This window comes from Callithrix jacchus, chromosome 1, assembly GCF_049354715.1.
Source record: "Callithrix jacchus isolate 240 chromosome 1, calJac240_pri, whole genome shotgun sequence".
Classification (NCBI taxonomy): domain Eukaryota; kingdom Metazoa; phylum Chordata; class Mammalia; order Primates; family Cebidae; genus Callithrix; species Callithrix jacchus.
In genome coordinates this window covers 197,463,513-197,481,261 of record NC_133502.1, presented here as the reverse complement: position 1 = coordinate 197,481,261, position 17,749 = coordinate 197,463,513, and the positions used below count along the sequence as shown (strand labels likewise).

The 17,749-nt window shown below is 43.7% G+C and overlaps 1 long non-coding RNA gene across 7 annotated transcripts in view; it reads right to left on the bottom strand.

Moving 5' to 3' along the window:
- Nucleotides 1-17,749, bottom strand: part of LOC118146308 (uncharacterized) — a 221,145-nt gene that overhangs the window by 186,752 nt on the left and 16,644 nt on the right. For 2 of the 7 annotated variants that reach the window (XR_013522032.1, XR_013522036.1), the window contains exon 1: nucleotides 9,462-9,598. The exons of the other annotated variants lie outside the window; for them this stretch is intronic. This is a non-coding gene — a long non-coding RNA (uncharacterized LOC118146308). Of the gene's footprint in view, nucleotides 1-9,461; nucleotides 9,599-17,749 lie in introns of those variants that run through there. 7 annotated transcript variants of the gene reach the window in all.

The following is a 17,749-nucleotide window of genomic DNA, read 5'->3' as shown; positions in this document are numbered from 1 at the left end:
ATTGGTCCTCAACAGTCGTTTGGTTATAGAACAGTTCAAATATTCAAAGGGAACGTGTTCATGTTTCTCCCTTTCTCTGTTCTTCCCTCAATGCATCACCGTGGCCTTAACCCTCTCCTACTCCAGACACACCTTCGCCAAAGTGTCTGGTACCCTTCCTACAAACCTCAGTGGAAAAAGAGCTTGCATGCCAGGTTCATATACCCATCTCACGGATCGGGTTCTCATTGGCTCTGCTTGGGTCATGTGCTTGCCTCTCAGACCAATCACTGTCACCAGAGGGATTGGATGCTGTGATTGGTTAGCCCTGGGCCATGCAGCTCACCACTTTCTGCAGCCAAGGTGGGCAGGGTCTATTTCTAGGAGAAGGGCAATGGGAACGCTCTCTAGGCAGATGAAAGCCAACAGTCCATGCCAGGAGGTGAATGTGTGTTGGAAAGATTAAAGTGACAGCAGGAAGGATGAGAATGATTAGTCTCAGAATAAAGAGACACGGCTGCCTGCAGCTTACACACAGACTTACTCATTTAACAGTCTTTCCACAGTGCATGGCTAATCCTGCTGTTCCACGCTGGAAACCAGGCAAGATCTTCCTGCTCTGGTGCTGTGCACAACTCTGAGCTCACTTTGTACCCTCTTCCCATCTCTCAATGCCCGAGTCCCACTGCACCCTTCTCTGTCAAGATTGGGTCTCTCTCCTTCCTTCCTTAAGGTCTTTTTTTCCCTTGTCTTTTTTTTTTTTTTTTTGCAGACAGGATCTCACTCTGCCACCCAGGCTGGAGCTCAGTGGCACAATCCGATCTCAGCTCACTGCAACCTCTGCCTCCAGGGTTCAAGTGATTCTCGTGCCTCAGTCTCTCGAGTAGCTGGGATTACAAGCGAGTGCCACAATGCCTAATGTTTGTATTTTTAGTAGAGACAGGGTTTCACCATGTTGACCAGGTGGGTCTCAAACTCCGGACGTCAAATGATCCACCCCCGCCTCAGCCTCCCAAAGTGCTGGGATTACAGGCGTAAGCCACCACTCCTAGCCCCTCAAAGTCTTTCCATAAGTGTTTCTTCTCCTAGAATGTTCGTCCCCCTACTCTTTAATCCCAATCAATCTTCTGGTCTGTTTCCCCCCCATACACCACAGAAGGGACGCCGACTTGTTTTTATGTCTCTTGCCCACCAGGGTTCAGCAGGGCACATGGCACAAAGCAGACAGTCAACAAATCCTTCTGAGGTGAGTAATTACATGAGTACTTATTATTCCAACAGTTTAAAAACAGCCATGATTTTCCTGTCTTCGGCACACAGATTCCCTCATTCTTTCATTTCTCCAATATTGCGTCATGGGCTAGGAGATATAACAGTGAACAAGAAAGCATTCTTGCCTTCAAGGAGATGCGGGCTGGGTAGTGGGCAGAGTCACACCAGAGTTGTCACAGAGCCATCATGGGGAGCTGAGAAAGCAGAAAACAAGACTTGGGAAGACGACAAACACTCCACAGAGAGGGTGAATCCAAGACGAAAACTGATAGATTAATAGAAAGTAGGTGGATGAAAACAGGCCGATTGTCATGGGGAAGCAGAACTGGAGTGGAGAGTGGGTAATTCTAGGCGGGATGAACAGTAAGTAGAAAGAACACTGCGTGTAGTCGAGGGGTGGGGAGAGAGGGAGAAGGGAGGAAGAAAGGGAGAGGGAGCATTTGTTGTGGGAGAGTCCATGTGAAGATTCAGAGGCTAAGTTTGGAGAGCGCGAGATACACAAGGTAAACCTGGAATCGCCTTTGAAGCCATCATCGGGAGACTGGACTCAATCCAATGAGGCCGTGAGACCCCACTGAAGTACACTAAGCAGGGGTATGACATGGCCACATTGTGTATTCATCTGGCCCGCCACCTTGGGGACTCAGGCTATGAATTAATATCAGTTTAAGAGCTTTGATTTAGACAAATGAATGACTCTATAGTAGAAGCAGCTGGGCAAGTCTGACAATTCTCCACCTTTTGAAGTCAATATCATCATCACTGACTTTCAGGATCCTCACGCCATAGACTCCCAGGAGCACCGACTCCTGGAAATAAAGAAACACTGCCTCATAGACCCAGGAAAGTGGGGGCAAAAGTGCTTCAGTATTGAAAGAACTAGGGAAAGCAAAGCCGGGTGTGGTGGCAAGAGCCTGAAGCCCCAGCAACTTGGGAGGCCGAAGAAGGAAGACTGCTTGAGTCCAGGAGTTCAAGTCCAGCCTGAGCAATGGTCTCAACAGCAAGGCCCTAGTCTCAAAAAGAAAACTACATAAAATAAACATAAGGCCTATGGAAACCAGAAAAATCTAAGATGGAGGCCTTTAGTCACAGCTTTGCAGAGGACTGGAACCACAGAATTATAAACCAAAAACATCACTCTGTCAGTGCACGGGGACTCGGTGGGCTTAACCAACCCAGGTCCTTATGAAACGACATAGGGATCGTCTCTGGGAGGTGGCCCTGCTCTCCCTAAACCTTCTTTATATGGAATCCCATCTCTTTCCCTTCGGTGGCTGTCTCTGAGGATGCCTCCCCCATACCTCAAGACTGCTGTACCCTACGGCAGGTACCAGCACCCCACTGGTACCAGTGTATATCTGGACCACAGTCTTGCCTGCCAGGAGCATAAACATATTCTTAGCTAGTATTGGTCCTTAAGGATAAATGCTGTGTTGTTTTTTTTTTTCTCCTCTCCCAGGGTGCCAGAGTTCAACTCAATTTTCTCAGATTAAATAAAATTTCAAAGTGTCAGTCCCCGGCAAACGACAAGTTGGAGGATGGTTGATTTTTCTAACCCGATCGTCAGTCCAATTACAATTTTTAATCTATATGTAGATAATGGTGAACAAAAACCCCATAGAAATGTCAAGAGTGAGGAGGTTATTAGCTTAGTTTTAATTACTGCCGATCATTCTTAGCGACTGGAGGGACCTGGCAAATTAGGGAAAGGAGGCATTCCTCCAGGAGAGTTCAGCGGGGCCCCTGGGCTGCTGTTCCAGCAGAAGCTGTCCCCGCAAGGGAACATGCCCTGGTCCAGAGGATGCACATCCCTCTCCGCCAACCCTGCCATGACTTCCTGTGGAGAAAGGCTGGTGGACTTGGGCACAAGCAATCTGGCACCAGCTGATGAGATGTGATCTCAGCCCTTCCTCCTTCAGCATCCCTCCAGGCTGCTGCCTCTCCCTTGCTCCCCCACTGCCTGTGTCTCAGACATACCTCGTGCTTCTTTTGTCTGGATAAAAGTAGCACATGCTCATCATGTGAAAGAAATTGGAAAATGGAAAAAGGTGAAATATGGAGGGAAGAAGAAATCCTAGTCTCACTACCTATAACTGCTAATATTTTGGGGTAGTTCCAGTCTTGTGTGTGTATCTTACATAGATACACATACACATATATTATACATATATGTATATAAAATATACAATAAGTACACATTCAATATTAAATGTGCATAATAAATATATTTAAATATTTATATATACATATTTTATTCATGTATTTATATAAAAATATATAAATTTTTATAATATAAATATATAGAAATAATTTATAACTAATAGAAATATACACATATTTATATTATTTTGACATTTTATATAAAATATATAACATATAGTTATTAATAAATTATAATGTATAATGAATATATATGTAACAAATTGGAATTATCTACAGTACTACACATGAGTTTTTACATCCTACTTTTTACCTAACATCATATCACAAACATTTTCTTGTGCCACGAATATTACTTGCAAACATCACATCAGCGGCTACAGAATCTTGTGTAGCCTGGACACGCAGTAAGTTTCACTAATCCACCTCATTTTTGCACATACAAAGCCAGTTCACATTTTAAAAGAGATGTGACAATTTTTTAGGTTTTATATTTCACACTGGTGTTTTTTTTCACATAAAGTGGCTTTCTATGTTATTATAAACTTGGTAACTATCCTTGTGATGAATTATCTCACCTCTACCAGTATTTTTGAGGTTTCGATTTGTGTCAAGCACTGTTCTAAATGGCTGAGATGTAAAAATTAAAATTCTTCAAGGATTACAATCTTTGAGGGTTTCTGACCTTATAAAACACATCTTTCGTTAAACTGAATATATGTGTTTAAACTAGCCATTCAAATGTTATTGGACTTTGGGGCAGTTTAATAATATTTCTCAAATTTGAATGTAACACTGCCATGGACATTTTGTATGTAAAGGATTCTCTCTCTTCTGAATTATTTCTTTTTCTTCTTATATATTCCTTCAAATGCATTGAGTCGATCTAAGAATATTAATATTTTTAATAAGAAATCTGGTTTTCCCTATATGGAGTTTTGGGGGTAAAACTGGTCTTAAATCCTCTCAACAAAAATCACACAAAAATAGACCCTTCAGGGGCTCTATCAAGAGATTCCCTGGAAACATGCTGCTACTTTTGATACTTCAAAGTTTGTCAGAAGTAGGTAGTGAAGGAATAACAATATCTCACGCATGACTGAGCTGCACGACTTTTTAAACTTCACATTTATTATTTAATTTGTGAAAAAAATTGAAACTAAAAAATAGTCCTTCCCAAAGTTTAGTATAAGCATAACTCGTAGTTGGCAAAGTGATTTTAGGTAATACAGACGTGAACCTATTTTGAATTTTTTAGCATATGTATTTATGTTTTTGTGTGTTAGAGAAATATGTGAGTTAACATGTCAAACCCACACTTCCATAAGATTAGAGTTTAGAAATGGACTAAGGAAGAATAAGAAGTGGGTTTAAACTCAATTTAAAGCAAGACATTACGCAGAGATGCATACAAGCCTCCCATGAATGCAGCAATCATGGAGTTTCGAAGGCAACAGGAGATACTCTGCATGTCAGTGCGACACGGAGGCTAGTGAGGAGGTTGTTACCTGCCTTAGCTGATGGAATACCAAAATGAAGAGAGGCAGGGGATGGTTTGAGACCAGACTGGGCAACACAGCAAGACCCTGTCTCAAGAAGAAAAAAGAAGAAAGAAGGAGAAAAGGAGGAGGAGGAGGAGAGGAGGAGGAAGATTCAAGATGTCAGGGAACCTGCAATGTCTTAAGTATCCATGTAGTGCAAAACTCTAATGGCCAAACTTTAAATTTTCCTGCACTCAAGAGATGAAAAATGAACTCTCAATCCTTTTTGGCTGCACATTAACATTACCCGAGGAGCTTTTTCAAAGCACGATGGCTGGGCTCCTCCCTTAGAGGTTGTGCACCTCTAAGGTCTGGGTGAAGGCTGGGCATCAGCATTTTTAGGGTTCCCTCACTGGTTCGCATGTGCAGCCAAGGCTGAGGAGTTCTGGTCAAGGTCACCTTCTTTCTGAACACCTCTGGATGTTGTCCTGTCCACAAAATGGGAATTTGAGTCCACGACCGCACTGGTCTCCCTCTGCATCGGCATTCTAAAAACTCCCCAGCCCTCTACTGGCAGGATAATGAGGCTAATGACCAATCAACCCCTAATGAGGATGGATTCATTTATTAAGCAGCAATTATGTGCCAGGTGTTTCCCCCTCCCCAAGCCCAGGGAACTCAAGGGCAAGCAGGAGACGACCTGGGGAAGGCTGGGGAAGAGCGGGGCAGCCAAGAGAAGGCAGAGAGCCTGCTGTCCCTTAGGGGGTCTTCCGGATGGGTTTGGGATCAAAGCACAGCGGCCTGCTGGAAACGCAGCAGCAGCTCGTGTAAATACCCAGCCTTTAATGAGGCAGGGCGGACTCGAGCCTGGATCGGATGTATGTGTGAAGGAATCTCACCCAAGCATGGCCAACGAGCTTCCGGGCAGAGAATGTGCTGCAGGAAAGTGGGATGGAGGGAAAGGGCAGCCTGTGGGGAGAAGAAACCCAAACCAGAAGCAAAGGGCACTAGGGGAGGGAATCACACACAGCTCAGCAGACCACCTGGGTCCCTCCTGAGACTCTAGGGTATGGAAAGCCCCCCACCTCCACAGGACAATGAGAATGCAAATGAGAGAAATTGGCCTGCACAGTCCTCAAGAATGAGGGATAAGGTTTAGGAAAGGATTTCCCACTCACTCTTCAGCTGAGACTTCCTGCATTACATCCCCAACGTTATACCCCAATGGGAAGGAAAGTTCTGCTTATCAATGAGAGGACAATCATCAGATCCTCCTGCTCCTGGGTCGAGTGACAGACCAAACTGAAGGATGCAGCAGAGAGGTGGGAACAGACACTTTGTCAAGCAACATGTTCTTTGTCTCCAAACATTCAGGGCTTGGCATCTTGGAAGCACACAGTAGCTACTTCTAAGCATGAAAGATATGAATGGGATGAGTAGATATGACATTGACTGTGGCAGAATGGAAGGGGTGAAGTGGGAAGGATGGACTGCATGGAATAAACTGCGATGGAGTAGAATGGAATGGAGTGAATTCAAGTGGAATGAAATAGCACAGAAAACATAAGACGCTGGGATAAGATGGAATGGGGATGATGGAATAAAGTGAAGTGAACTGGAGTGGAATGGACTAGAGCGAAGCAGAAGGGAATGGAGTGGGGTGGGGTGGTGGGGAATGGGATAGTGCAGGATTGGCAGAATACAGGAGATGGGATGGGATGGGGGGTGGGGGGGTGAGAAGGCATGGGATAGCATGACATGAGGTGGAGAGAGATGGAATGGGCTGGAAAAGATAGAGTGGAAAGAGAAGGGATGGGAAAGGATGGAAAGATTTGGAAAGGGATGGGGGAAATGTGAGGGAAAGGAAGAGTAAAGAAAGGAAGAGAAGGGCAGTGAAGATGAAAGTAGGGGTGGGACAGGACGGGATGGAGTGGAATGGAGAAACATGGGATGGGGTTGGGTGGGATGGACAGATTCTTTCACAAGCCCTAACTGCTGATCTTCACCATTAGAAAAAAGAAAGAACATTGCTATGAAGATTCTGGCTTGGGTGGGGACAGATGTGGAAAGACAGCATCCTTTGGTGGGTTGCAATGATGTCTCTCCCTTCTTTTTTGCATGGTGGCTCTCCAGACCCAACCCTCAAATGACATGAGCTTGGAGTCATGCACCTTATGAGAGCTATGGCTCACTCTTTCCTCCCACCTTGCACCTGGTACTCCAAGCATGCTGTGCTCACCGGAGAAATGGATGGATTTGTGGATGGATCACCTAATTAATTAATTAACGGGTCAGACTCGGTCACCTTCCACTCCCTCCTGTGAGCCAGCCCAGACATTCCAGAATTCTATAGCTCCAGCACCATGCCCCAGAGAAAACCAAAAAACAGCCTCCTGGACCTTGAATTATTAGCCACTTTTCAAAGAAAGTCAAGACTCTGTCAACATTTTTTTCTTCCCTCCCAAAATTAAAATGTGCCTCCAGTATAACTTGTTATCAAAAATAGAAGCATTTTATCTATCTTTATTGCAGAACAGAGATTACATGGAGACATTCAATTTGGAGTCAATTTAAATTTCAATTGTCTGTGAAATCTAAATCAATAGGGTATAGTTCAATGACGCTTTAATAAAACAGGACATAACAGAGAAATCATTAGGAATTACATATGATACGAGATTGGAGCAGAGCCTTCGTAATGGTGGAAGGAACATTAGAAAATTACCCCCAAGCATTCGCAAGTAAACCAACTACCTCCTTCCCCCATGAGATGCCCGAGAAAGCTTAATTGTGCTATGAGGACTGGAAATCCATCTCTGTCAGCCCAGTGATTGGGGGACAATTTACAGTGAGTGACAAAGGCGGGGGTTTTGTCTCGCCTGGAATGTGCCAATCATGTTTCTCCATCTCAGTGTCTGGAAGAATGTTATACCCTCTCCAATTCCCAACTTTTTCCTCCTTGCTCCCCACCTAGCCTCCTTTGCCCTGAGACTTCACCTTGCAAGAGGCCCCTAGGAGGGTCCACTCCAGGTTACAATGCACAGAGGCAGGGAAAAGGGGAAGCAGCTGAACGGAGTGGATAAATGCCCAGGCTTTGCAGAAAGACAATCTGAGAATGAATCTCAATCCCTCTCCTGTGTCTTAGGCAACTTGCTTTACCTCTGAGCCTTCCCTGAGTTTCCACCATTGAAAAAATAGAGCATCCAACATCCACCTCATAGGCAAGTGCTTCTTTAGCCAATAAATATTTTGAGGGCCTTCTGTGTAGCAAGCAGCAGAGCAAGGAGGAGGGCAAGGCAGATGAGGCACTTCCATTAAGTGCAAAATTCAAGGGGGTACTAAAAAGTTCAGTGCTCAAAATAAATAATATTTAATGCACTATTTTTTTAATCAAAATTAATTCAAAAAACCCAAAATGAACAAAATCTCAAATTTTCACATAAAGACAAGATCAGTAACTGCACAAAGCCATACTGGACCCCGAGGCCAAGGGGAAAATCATCAATACGTTGATTCCATCTGATATGGTTTAGATTTGTGTCCCCACCCAACTCTCATCTAGAACTGAAATCCACAATGTTGGAAAAGGGGCCTGGTGGGAGGCAACTGGATCATGGGAGCAGATTTCCCCTTTGCTGTTCTCATGACAGTGAGTTCTCATGAGATCTGTTTGTTTAAAAGTGTGTGGTACCTCCTCCTTCACTCTCTTTCTCCTTCTCTGGTCATGTAAGAGATGCTTGCTTCCCTTTTGCCTTCTGCCATGATTATAAGTTTCCTGAGGCTCCCCAGCCATGCCTCCTGTAAAGCCTTCAGAACTGTGAGTCAATTAAACCTCTTTTCTTTATAAATTTCCCAGTCTCAGGTAGTTCTTTATAACAATGCAAGAACAAACTAATATACCCTCTTTATTTAACAGTTTGATATTTTCGAATTTTGTGCATTAATTTTGATTTCTGAAAATATTACATTAAAACATCATTTATCTTGATTATTGATATTTTTTTTGAGACAGAGTCTTGCTTTGTTGCCAGGCTGGAGTGCAATGGCGCGATCTCGGCTCACTGCAACCTCCGCCTCCTGGGTTCAAGCAATTCTTCTGCCTCAGCCTCCCAAGTAGCTGGGACCACAGGCGCATGCCACCATGCCCGGCTAATTTTTGTATTTTTGGTAGAGATGGGGTTTCACCATGTTGGCCAGGATGGTCTCGATCTCTTGACCTCATGATCCGCCCACCTCAGCCTCCCAAAGTGCTGGGATTACAGGCGTGAGCCACCACACCCGGCCAATTATTGTTTTATCAGTGCTTCTCTTGCCCCTTAAATTTTGCATCCCAGAACAGTGCCTCACTTGGTTCATTTCCTAGTCTTGGCCCTGCAAAGCAGTGTGCTAGGTATGCTAAGGCCTGGGGCAGCTAAGGAAACTTAACAGACACACAAATTACCCTTCCGGAGCTCTTGGTTTAGCAAACAAGACAGATAAAAACAAGTAAACAAACAGATAAACAGAAACATGAGATGCTACAATAAGTCTAACGGTAGAATCATGCCACTGAGAAGGGTGATAACTTACTCAGACAAAATGGTCAGCAACAAGCAACACCTTCTCTACATCTCCAAGCTTCGAGGCCCCTGTTGTTCTCCCTAATAGATTTCTAGTGTGCATTAAAGGGCTAACTCAGCAGACTTAGGATGTTCAAACCCATGTGTGCTCCACAGAAAGAACCTGACTGACTCCTGGAAGATTAATCCTAAGCTCTTGCAGTATCCTCCCTAACTCGGTCTTTTTATAGCTGGGTATTTGGGCCAAACCAGGCTAGACAGTCTAGGTAACCAGGTAATTATGGTGGGAGCCTTTAATCACATTGACTTCTGCAGGGGCTGGTGACTAAGCAAGGTCAGTCAGGTAACTCCACACCTGTGTGGCTGACCTCCAATTGAAACCCTGAACACCAAGGCTCAGGTGAGTTTCCACAGGTAGCAACACTCTATACATGTTGTCACACATCATTGGTGGGAGAATTAGGCATGTTTGTAGGATTCCACTGGGAGAGGACAACTGGAAGCCTATTCTGGAACCTGCCCCATGTACCTTTATTTTGCAGTTTTTAATCTGAATCCTTCTGTTGTAATAAACCATAATCATGAGGATAACAGGTCTTCTGAGTTCTGGGAGTCCTTCTAGTAAAGGATTTGAAATCATTCATGGAAGCTGTCAGTGATCTTGGGGACCCACAGTGTAGTGGCTCTGATCTCTCACAGCACTCATCACAGTTCATAACTGTGTGTGAAATATTCTGTTCTCGTACTGCTAACAAAGACATACCCAAGACTGGGTAGTTTATAAAGGAAAGAGACTTAATTGACTCTCAGTTCTGCAGGGCTGGGAAGACCTCAGAAAACTTAAAATCATGGCGGAAGAGGAAATAAACATGTCCTTCCTTACAGAGCGGCAGAATGGAGCAGTGCCGATCCAAAGAGGGAAAAGCCCCTTATAAAACCATCAGATCTAAAAAGAACTCACTCACTATCATGAGAACAGCAGGAGGGTGAATGCCCCCATGATTAAATCACCTCCCACCAGCTCCCTCCCACGACACATGGGGATTATGGGAACTACAATCCAAGATGAGATTTGAGTGGGGATACAGCAAAACCATATCTGTGTGTGTGTGTGTGTGTGCATGCACGCATGGGCGTGTGTGTGTGTGTGTGTGTGTGGTCATGTGACCACAGATTAGACTTATGATATCCAACACACATTTGGCCACTGGCCAATGGGGGATTTCCAAGATGGCACCGTAGGAACAACTCAGGATTGCAGCTTTCAGTGAAGGTGCAGAGGGTGAGTCCTAGCCGCATTTCCAGATGTATCTTTGTTGCCCACAGAACAGGGCAATTCCCAGGTGTAGGAGAGACACGGGATGCCAGTGCAGCCCTCTCGGCTTGCGCGGGCCATTTCGGCCGGCGCCGCAGTGCAGCAACACCCCACACAAAACGCGCTGGTCTGGATGCCCTGTTAAACCAGCAATCTGAGATTTGGGAGGGCAGATTAGCATATCCATCTGATTAAACAGGACTTAAACAGTGAGACAGACCAAGAGATTCCCAGGAAGCGACATTTGAGCTGATGCAGTGGGTCGCTGCACGGGAAATCATACAGATCCTGGTGCCCTAACAGCAGGCGACTAAAACATCTGGGAGAGAGTCAACCATTCAACTTAAAAAAAAAGAGGGAGAAAAAGGGCTCTGAGGCAGGGAGCCAGTTGATCAGGCTCAGCGGGTCCTACCCCCACAGGGACAAACAAAATGGCGATTAGAAACGCTCGGGGTAGAGAGTTTCACTGCGGGCACAGCTGAATCCAGGATGGTGCAGCTCGATGGGGGAGGGGCGTCCGCCATTACCGAGGCATTCCACCCCTAATGAGGTACCCTCCCATTGCTGATGCAGCCTGCCATTGCCGAGGCAACCCGCCATTGCAGAGAGACTCCACCAACAGGGCAGAGCCCACAACAGCAGGGCAGAGCCCACAGGCAACAGGGCAGAGCCCACGGCAACAGGGTGGAGCCCACGACATTAGGGCGGAGCTCACAGCAGCAGGGCAGAGCCCACGGCAACAGGATGGACCCCACGCCAGCAGGGTGGAGCCTCAGCAGGCAAATAGTGACTAGACTGACTCCTAGCTGGGCAGGACAGTGCAACGGACACTCATAAAGAAAGCCCTAACTCCCTGAGACAGAGCATCTGAGGGAAAAAAAGGGGTTTTATAAGTTCTGCTGCAGCAGACCTAAACGCACCTGCCTAACAGACCTGAATGAACAATGGAGCTCACAGCTCAGCACTTGAGCTCCTATAAAGTACAGTCCGTCTCCTCAAGCAGCTTCCTGACCCCTGTATATCCAAAGAGTCACCTCAAAAAGGATTGATCAGACTGACATTTGGCGGGCATCATTCTGGGACAAAGATAGCAGAAGAAGAAACTAGTAGCATCCCTCACTGTTCCGCAGCTGCTACAGGTGTACCCCAGACAAGCAGGGCCTGGAGTGGACCTCAGCAGTCATAGAGCAGAGGGGCTAGACTGTTAGAAGGAAAACTAAGTAACAGAAATACTTCATCATCAACAATCTGGGCGTCCACACAGAGACCCAATCGAAAAGTCAGCAACTACTCAGACGACAGGTGGATAAGTCCACAAATATGGGAAGAAACCAGCACAAAAAGGAGGAAAACACCAGCACAAAAAGGAGGAAAACACCCGAAACCAAAATACCTCGCCTCCTACAAAGGACAAAAACTCCTCACCAGCAAGGGAACAAAGCTGGACAGAGAATGAGTGTGATGAAATGATGGAATCAGACTTCAGAAGGTACATAATGAGGAATTTCCATGAGCTAAAAGAACATGTTCTAAATCAATGCAAAGAAACTAAGAACCTTGAAAACAGATTCAAGGAAATGATATCAAGAATGGACAACTTAGAGAGGAATATGAATGAATTGAAGGAGCTAAAAAACACGACATGAGAACTTCGCGAAGCATGCACAAGTTTCAACAGCCGAATTGACCAAGCAGAAGAAAGAATATCAGAAGTCGAAGATCAACTCAATGAAATAAAACGAGAAACCAAGATTAGAGCAAAAAGTACAAGAAGGAATGAACAAAGTCTCCAAGAAATGTGGGACTATGTGAAGAGACCTAACCTAGGTTTGATAGGTGTACCAGAATGTGACAAAGAGAATGAATCCAAGCTGAAAAATACTCTTCAGGATATTATCCAGGAAAATTTCCCCAACCTAGCAAGGCAGGCCAATATTCAAGTCCAGGAAATACAGAGAACACCACAAAGATATTCCACAAGAAGAGCAACCCCAAGGCACATAATCGTCAGATTCACCAGGGTTGAAATGAAGGAGAAAATACTAAGGGCAGCCGGAGAGAAAGGTCAGGTCACCCACAAAGGGAAGCCCATCAGACTCACTGCAGATCTCTCGGCAGAAATGCTACAAGCCAGAAGAGAGTGGGGGCCAATATTCAACATCCTTAAAGAAAAGAACTTTCAACCCAGAATTTCATATCCAGCCAAACTGAGCTTCATAAGTGAAGGGAAAATAAAATCCTTTGCAAACAAGCAAGTACTCAGAGATTTTGTCACCACCAGGTCTGCTTTACAAGAGCTCTTGAAAGAGGCACTACACATAGAAAGGAACAACCAGTACCAGCCATTCTAAAAACATACCAAATGCTAAAGAGCATCAACAAAATGAAGAATCTGTATCAACTAATGGGCAAAACAGCCAGCTAGCATCAAAATGGCAGTATCAAATTCACACATAACAATATTAACCATAAATGTAAATGGCTAAATGCACCAATCAAAAGACACAGACTGGCAAATTGGATAAAAAACCAAAACCCATCGGTGTGCTGTATCCAGGAAACCCATCTCACATGCAAGGATACACAAAGGCTCAAAATAAAGGGATGGAGGAAGATTTACCAAGCAAATGGAGAGCAAAAAAAAGCAGGAGTTGCAATTCTCGTCTCTGATAAAATAGACTTTAAAGCAACAAAGATCAAAAGAGACAAAGAAGGGCATTACATAATGGTAAAAGGATCGATACAACAAGAAGAGCTAACGATCCTAAATATATATGGACCCAATACAGGAGCACCCAGATATATAAGGCAAGTTCTTAACGACTTACAAAGAGACTTAGACTCCCACACAATAATAGTAGGAGACTTCAACACTCCACTGTCAATATTAGACAGATCAACCAGACAGAAAATTAACAAGAATATCCAGGGCTTGAACTCAGATCTGGAACAAGCAAACCTGATAGACATTTACAGAACTCTCCACCCCAAATCCACAGAATATACATTCTTCTCAGCACCACATCACATCTACTCTAAAACTGACCACATAATTGGAAGTAAAGCACTCCTCAGCAAATGCAAAATAACTGAAATCATAACAAACAGTCTCTCAGACCATAGTGAATGAAGTTAGAACTCAGAATTCAGAAACTAACTCAGAACCACACAGCATCATGGAAACTGAACAACTGGCTCTTGAATGTTGATTGGATAAACAATGAAATAAAGGCAGAAATAAAGAAGTTCTTCAAAACCAACGAGAATGAAGACACAACATACCAGAATCTCTGGGACACATTTAAAGCAGTCTCCAGAGGAAAATACATAGCAATAAGTGCCCACATGAGAAGAGTGGAGAGATCCAAAATTGACACCCTACCATCAAAATTGAAAGAGCTAGAGGAGCAAGATCAAAAAAACTCAAAACCTAGCAGAAGACAAGAAATAACTAAGATCAGAGCAGAACTGAAGGAGATAGAGATACGACAAACCCTTCAAAAAAGCAATAAATCCAAGAGGTGGTATTTTGAAAAGATCAACAAAATAGACAGACCAGTAGCCAGACTGATAAAAAAGAAAAGAGAGAACAACCAAATAGATGCAATAAAAAATGATAAAGGGGAAATCACCACAGATTCCACAGAAATTCAAATTATCATCAGAGACTACAAACGACTCTATGCACATAAACTAGTAAACCTGGAAGAAATGGATAAATTCCTGGACACCTGTGTCCTCCCAAGCCTAAACCAGGAGGAAGCCAAAACTATGAATAGACCAATAACAAGGTCAGAAGTCGAGGCAGCAAATAAGAGCCTACCACACAAAAAAAGCCCAGGTCCAGATGGGTTCACAGCCGAATTCTACCAGACACACAAAGAGGAGATGGTACCATTCCTTCTGAAACTATTCCAAATGATTCAAAAAGAAGGAATCCTTCCCAAATCATTTTATGAGACCAACATCATCCTGATACCAAAACCTGGCAGAGACTCAACAAGAAAAGAAAACTTCAGGCCAATATCCATGATGAACATAGATGCAGAAATCTTCAATAAAATACTGGCAAACCGACTGCAACAGCACATCAAAAAACTTATCCATCATGATCAAGTAGGATTCATCCCAGGGATGCAAGGCTGGTTCAACATACGCAAGTCTATAAACGTAATTCACCACATAAACAGAACAAAAAACAAAAACCACATGATTATCTCAATTGATGCAAAGAAGGCATTTGACAAAATTCAACAGCCCTTTATGCTAAAAACCCTCAATAAACTCAGTATCGATGGAACGTATCTCAAAGTAATAAAAGCTATTTATGACAAACCAACAGCCAATATCATACTTAATGGGCAAAAACTGGAAGCACTCCCTTTGATATCAGGCACTAGACAAGGATGCCCTCTCTCACCACTCCTATTCAATATAGTACTGGAAGTTCTAGCCAGAGCAATCAGGCAAGAAAAAGAAATAAGGGGTATTCAAAAAAGAAAGGTGGAAGCCAAATTGTCTCTATTTGCAGATGACATGATAGTATATCTAGAAGACCCCATCGCCTCAGCCCAAAAACTCCTGAAACTGATAAGCAACTTCAGCAAAGTCTCAGGATATAAAATCAATGTGCAAAAATCACAAGCATTCCTATACACCAATAACAGACTTAAAGAGAGCCAAATCAAGAATGAACTGCCATTCACAATTGCTACAAAGAGAATAAAATACCTAGGAATACAACTCACAAGGAATGTAAAGGACCTCTTCGAGGAGAACTACAAACCACTGCTCAATGAAATAAGAGAGGACACAAACATATGGAGAAACATTCCATGCTCAGGGTTAGGAAGAATTAATATAGTGAAAATGGCCATACTGCCCAAAGTGATTTACAGATTTAACGCTATCCCCATCAAACTACCAATGACCTTCTTCACAGAACTGGAAAAAACCACCATGAACTTCACATGGAACCAAAAGAGAGCCCGCATAACCAAGTCAATTCTAAGCAAAAAGAACACAGCAGGAAGCATCACACTACTGGACTTCAAACTATACTACAAGGCTACAGTAATCAAAACAGCATGGTACTGGTACAAAAACAGAGATATAGACCGATGGAACAGAACAGAGGCATCGGAGGCAACACGACATATCTACAACCATACGATCTTTGATAAACCTGACAAAAACAAGCAATGGGAAAAGGATTCCCTGTTTAATAAATGGTGTTGGGAAAACTGGCTAGCCATGTGCAGAAAGCAGAAACTGGACCCCTTCCTGACACCTTACACTAAAATCAACTCCAGATGGATTAAAGACTTAAACATAAGACCTGGCACCATAAAAACCCTAGAAGAAAATCTAGGCAAAACCATTCAGGACAAAGGAGTAGGCAAGGACTTCATGACCAAAACACCAAAAGCATTGGCAACAAATGCCAAAATAGACAAATGGGACCTAATCAAACTCCACAGCTTCTGCATGGCAAAAGAAACAGTCACTAGAGTGAATCGGCAACCAACAGAATGGGTAAAAATTTTTGCAGTTTACCCATCTGACAAAGGGCTGATATCCAGAATTTACAAAGAACTCAAACAGATTTACAGGAAAAAAAACAAACAAGCCCATTCAAAAATGGGCAAAGGATATGAACAGACACTTTACAAAAGAAGACATACATGAGGCCAACAAACATATGAAAAAATGCTCATCATCACTGCTCATTAGAGAGATGCAAATCAAAACCACATTGAGATACCATCTCATGCCAGTTAGAATGGTGATCATTAAAAAATCTGGAGACAACAGATGCTGGAGAGGATGTGGAGAAATAGGAACACTTTTACACTGCTGGTGGGAGTGTAAATTAGTTCGACCATTGTGGAAGACAGTGTGGCGATTCCTCAAGGCCTTAGAAATAGAAATTCCATTTGACCCAGCAATCCCATTACTGGGTATATATCCAAAGGACTATAAATCGTTCTACTATAAGGACACATGCACACGAATGTTCATTGCAGCACTGTTTACAATAGCAAAGACCTGGAACCAACCCAAATGCCCATCGATTATAGACTGGACTGGGAAAATGTGGCACATATACACCATGGAATATTATGCAGCAATCAAAAATGATGAGTTCATGTCCTTTGTAGGGACATGGATGAATCTGGAGAACATCATCCTCAGCAAACTGACACAAGAACAGAAAATGAAATACCACATATTCTGACTCATAGGCTGGTGAGGAAAAATGAGAACACATGGACACAGGGAAGGGGGTACTACACACTGGGGTCTGTTGGGGGAATAGGGGAGGGACAGCCGGGGGGGAGCTGGGGAGGGATAGCCTGGGGAGAAATGCCTAATGTGGGTGAAGGGGCGGAAGGCAGCAAAACACACTGCCATGTGTGTACCTATGCAACTATCTTGCACGTTCTGCACATGTACCCCAAAACCTAAAATGCAATAAAAATATATAAATGAGATAAAGTTAATTTAAATGAGATAATGTGCCTCAGTTGCACCAGGCACATTTCAATCACAGCAGTCATAAGTGGTTTGTTGGTACCACAGGGAATGATTCTATCACCCAGCAAGTTAAACTGAACAACACTAGATTAGATGGCAAGGCTTCAAGGGCACAGGGGACTCCTTGTAACTCATCCATATCTGTGTCTCCAAGGTCTCACACACAGTGGACACTCAATAATTATTAGCGAAAACAAACAAAACTATATTAAAAGACTGGATGGTGGAAAGAGCTCTGCTTCCCATTCTACCTCTAATGCTCTGTGCCCTAGAACAAGCTATTTGGTCTCTCTGGGCTTCAGTTTTCCCAGCTACAAAGACCTGTGTGTACTCTAGGGGTTTAAAGGTCCCTTCTGGCCGTGCACGGTGGTTCACACCTGTAATTCCAGTACTCTGGGAGGCCAAAGCAGGCACATCACCTGAGGTCAAAAGTTCAAGACCAGCCT